The 4980-nt window shown below is 45.8% G+C and overlaps 1 protein-coding gene and 2 pseudogenes across 1 annotated transcript in view; all 3 read right to left on the bottom strand.

The window, feature by feature from the left end:
• LOC111726446 overlaps nt 1–1545 on the bottom strand; it is a 3168-nt pseudogene extending 1623 nt beyond the window's left edge.
• Nucleotides 1–3003, bottom strand: part of LOC105887305 — a 7179-nt pseudogene extending 4176 nt beyond the window's left edge.
• Nucleotides 1–4980, bottom strand: part of ZYG11A (zyg-11 family member A, cell cycle regulator) — a 60115-nt gene that overhangs the window by 41177 nt on the left and 13958 nt on the right. The window lies entirely within an intron of this gene.

Genomic DNA, 4980 nt, shown 5'->3' with positions numbered 1-4980 from the left:
GCCTTCAGAGGTAGTTTCTGGTACTACATTTCGATCCTCCTCTTCCTCTACAGGGAAATACTTCTCAATCAAGTTTGATGAAGCTTTGTACACAGACTCATTTTCGTGGTTTTATAGAGCTTCGATTTTGTCCAAACCTCCACATTCTTTAATCATTATACTAAGTTTCTCAGTTTCACCTAGTTTCTCAGCAGCCTGAAAGATATTTGAAATGGCATCCAGAATAACCAGAATAATTTTGGTATCTTTTGTAGTTTAAAGGTTCATCAACGGTTCTATTATGCCACAATGAACGAGGTATACAATCCAATCTGTTCAACTGTTCCACCACTTGTATAGCTGGTCACAGCCCATACAGCTTCCTTTTGTGTCTTAAAGCCTGCCTTAGAGAAAACACCAACAAGTAATGGGCCTAGTCCATGATTCACAACTTGCTGTATCTGGTCCTGACGGCCAGCTGTGATGTTTGACGTCGTCCATGTAGCTTCCTTTTGAATGTTAGTTTGAGGGTTGGTCAGCAGGCTGGGAAAGACAGTAAGTGCTCCTGCATCAATTACAACCTGAGTCTGTTCATCTGTCCCAGTGACAATATTCCCTATGGCTCTTAGTGCAGGAGTCACAATTGGCAATTCAGTAGCTCCCAAAAGCTTCACAAGTTGGGGCACAACTCCTGTTTCCACAACCATTTCAATCCATTCATTTGGATCGTCAATAAGGTAGGAAATAGCCCAGCAGGTATCTGCTAATACCTCTGGATCATTGTGATGCAGGAGACGCACTAAAGTAGGAAGAATCTGTTCCACAGCATCTAATGGGGGTGTGGGATTCTTGTTACGACAAGGGTTCGAAGTGTCCAGGTAGGATTACCTAAGTAACCACATGATAAAGATGACATATCAGGAATAGCTAGAAGAGCCAACAGTGGGTCAACTGCGCAATACTTAATAACCAAGTCTCGGAAAACTGAACCATCACCTGCAATGTTTGTAGAGCCCACACAGCTTGCTCACCGATATGAGCATGGGGAGATGCCAACAGAGAAATGAATGCTGGGATAGCACCGCCATCTACCACAGCCTTAGTGTGTTCTGATGTACCAGAAGCATGTTAGATAGTGCTCAAGCAGATTCAAACAGAATGAGACTACAATCAGTTCTATCCAAGGGATACAAATTTGGGGATCAAACCAGCTCAGATTATATTGTCGATGGGAAGCTGTTTTTCTCTAGAAAGTAGTTTCCTGGCAGCTTGAGTAGCCTGGAGCTGGTTTTCCATATTGGTGCTATTTATACCTTTGACAGTGTCATCCACAGACCAATTTACAGTCCCCTGGTTGTTTTGGTTTTCCTGCATTGGAGAAGTAGCATCATCAGGAAACAAGCTTACATTTCTCCTTTCCAGCATCTGGTCGTCTTTCTTAGCTTTCCTCAACTCCACATTAACTTCTATTCGGCGTCGCTTCATTTCTGTACTGTCTTTTCCCTTGTTCTTGAACCTGTTAAGTCAGGCAGCTGGTGAATCAGCATTCTCATTGGTGGACACAGTTATGAGACCAAGGGAGAAAGCTGCACAGCTAAGCTCAAGCTTCCCCAGGAGGTGGTGCGGGACTCAGAAGACCTGGGTCGGCTGTCCTGGAAACATCCACTGTAGCTCAGGCAGAACACGGTGTGTCTGTTTCTCTTTCTTTATGAAACTTAAATCATCCAACAAATACTTTGATCACTTAGAAGCATCCCATTCATTTTTTCAATAGCTCTTTCAGCTGCCTCCTGTGTCTCAAAGTGTACAAATCCATAGCCCTTGGAACCATTTTCATCACAAATCACCTTACATGAAAGGATGTTACCAAAAGCAGAAAATGTACCATACAGCGCTTTATTATCAACGGATGTGTTAAAAAAAAAAAAAAGTTGTTTTTTTTGTTTGTTTGTTTTTTGAGACAGAGTCTCACTATGTCATCCTTGGTAAAGTACAGTGGAGTCACAGCTCACAGCAACCTCTAACTCCTAGGCTAAAGTGATTCTCTTGCCTTAGCCTCCCAAGTAGCTAGGACTACAGGTGCACGCCACAATGACTGGCTAATTTTTTGTTGCAGTTGTCATTGTTTAGCTGGCCCAGGCTGGGTTTGAACCTGCCAGCCTCAGTACATGTGGCTGACGCCATAACCACTATGCTACACGCATAAAGCCTTTTTTTTTTTTTTAAAGACAGAGTCTCACTTTGTCACCCTGGGTAGACTGCCTTGGTGTCACAGCTCACAGCAACCTCAAAACTGTTGGGCTTAAATGATTCTCACCACACAAAGCCTGCCCGGCTATTTTTAGAGATGAGGTCTTGCTTTGGCTCAGGCTGGTCTCAAAACTGTGACCTCAGGCAATCCACCCACCTCGGCTTCCCAAGTGCTGGGATTACAGGCATGAGCCTCCACACTGGCCGATTTGCCCAAATTTTTTTTCTTCTTTTTTTTAATAGAGACAGAGTCTCACTTTATTGCCCTTGGTAGAGTGCTGTGGCCTCACAGCAACCTCCAGCTGTTGGGCTTAACCAATTCTCTTGCCTCAGCCTCCCTAGTAGCTGGGACTACAGGCACCCACCACAACGCCCGGCTATCTTTTTGTTGCAGTTTGACCAGGGCCAGGTTCAAACCTGCCACCCTCAGTATATGGGGCGAGCGCCCTACCCACTAACCCACAGGTGACTCTCAAATTTTTAATGAATATGCTGTCTACTCCACTTTTGTGAAGTGATGGATTATGCTGAGACCACACGAGGCTTGCCCTTAGTGACATTAAAATTCATAGTATCCAAAGCACAGTCGGGGTCTGCAAGTGCTGGAAGTTCACAAATGTGGAAACCCAAGGAGCCACAGGCAATCATATCCCAGATGAAGAGGGATGGGCCCAGCTGAGCTGAACTTCTCGTAGAGCATTGCCTTGGTCACTCGAGGTGTAGGGCCCCCACGTAGAGCAAGGCCACAGGGTAGCTAAGGGCCCTGGGGTTCATCTTGGCACAGCTACCCACAGGGCCATAGGCCACGACCTTTCTATGCGAGGAGGACAGAGGGTGGGGGTTGGGGGGGTAAGTGGGAAGGAAGGAGGAAGGCAAGTGTAGAAGGAATCAAACCCGAGCGCAATGGCATGATTATAGCATGAATCAAAACTACTCCACATCAGCAAAACGTGGTCTCGCCGTGCTGGCTGTGGCTAGGAACAAGGGTGGAGGTCGGTCTGGGCCACGGGAAAGCCTTGATCTCTTGGTTCCTTCTAGAAGCTGCTGCGGGGTTGCAGGAGGGCACGTTGTTCTCAGCTACTTCACTGGGTTATTTTACAACAGATAAAGAAAAAAAGTCTCTGGTGGGAGAGACATGGACTTTTGGTAAATTTCTTTTTGTGGAGGGTTAAAAAGTTTTTTTTAGATTTTTTTATTTTTTTTTTTTTGAGACAGAGTCTCACTAGGTCACCCTCGGTAGAGTGCCGTGGTGTCACAGCTCACAGCAACCTCCAGCTCTTGGGCTTAGCCAATTCTCTTGCCTCTGCCTCCCAAGTACCTAGGACTACAGGTGCCCACCACAATGCCAGCTATTTTTTGTTGCAGTTTGGCCAGGGCTGAGTTCAAACACGCCACCCTCGGTATACCAGCCAGCACCCTACTCAATGAGCCACAGGTGCTGCCCAGTTTTTTTGTTTGTTTGTTTTGTTTTGTAGTTTTTGGCCGGGGCTGGGTTTGAGCCTGCCACCTCCAGCATATGGGGCCGATGCCCTACTCCTTTGAGCCATAGTTGCCGCCCCCGTTTTTTTGTTGTTTTTTTTTTTAAATAAAAAATGTGTGTTCTGAGCCCGGAGATAATCCACACTCAGCACTAACCACCTGGGAGAAGGGGCCATGTGCTTTTATACCATCTTAAATTTTTTTGAGACAGAGTCTCACTATGTCACCCTCAGTACTGTGACATCATAGCTCACAGCAACGTCAAACTCTTGGGCTTAAGCGGTTCTCTTGCCTCAGCCTCCCAAGTGGCTGGGACTACCGGCACCCAACACAACGCCTGGCTTTTTTTTGCTACAGTTGTCATGGTTATTTAGCAGGCCCAGGCCGGGTTCGAATCCACCAGCCTCATGTATGTGGCTGGCACTGAGCCTGTTGTATCTTTTGATGATGGGCAGTGGCAGTGAACCACAGCTCCCAGTCAGCCATGGGACTGCAAAGGTAAACCAGTAACACCTACTCGGTATCCTCCTGGAAAACACTATTACCTGCTGTAATTGCAGTTCCCAAACCCTGGGCTCCTTATGGACTGGTACTTGAGCTCAGGAGCTTGAGGTTGCAGTGAGCTATAATCATGTCATGCAATCTGTCCAGACAACAAAGTAAAAGTCTGTCTCATAAATACATACAAACTATCTATACAGCCAGTGAATCCTACATTATCATTTCCAGATCTCTCTTTAAGCCATAGTCGAAGATATTCAATTGCCTCCTTAACATGAGGTCAGATAATGTGGTTCACAAACTCATAGAAAAAAAGTACTACATACCTCTTTGCTGAATATTACTGCAAAGTACTCTCCTTGGGAAGCTATACACAAACACCAGCACCAAATTCACCCTTCAAAGTACTTTTAGGATGAGTCTGCAAACTTAATTGTCTGGCCTCATACCACAGACAGCTCTGATAAGCCATTCCAATAAAAGAGTTCCAAAATTGCTCTGAAGGGAGGACTAGGTGCTGGCATCAGCACAGGGTTTCCCAAGGGGAGTACTTTGAAGGTGACCATACTGATTCATAGTGATATTCAGCAATGAGATACAAATATACAGCACTTTTTCTAGAATGAGTTCTCGAACTTAATTGTCCAACCTCATTTCTACTTGCTATCCCCCTGGGTAGAGTGCTGCAGCTTCACAGCTCACAGAAACCTCCAACTCCTGGGCTCAAGCGAGTCTCCTGCCTCAGCCTCCCAAGTAGCTGGGACCACAGGC

The sequence above is a fragment of the Otolemur garnettii genome, unplaced genomic scaffold (assembly GCF_000181295.1).
Source record: "Otolemur garnettii isolate 467f Iridium unplaced genomic scaffold, OtoGar3 scaffold00066, whole genome shotgun sequence".
NCBI classification, from domain to species: Eukaryota; Metazoa; Chordata; class Mammalia; order Primates; family Galagidae; genus Otolemur; species Otolemur garnettii.
Note: the sequence above shows the minus strand (reverse complement) of the source record. Positions and strands in the feature narration are given on the sequence as shown.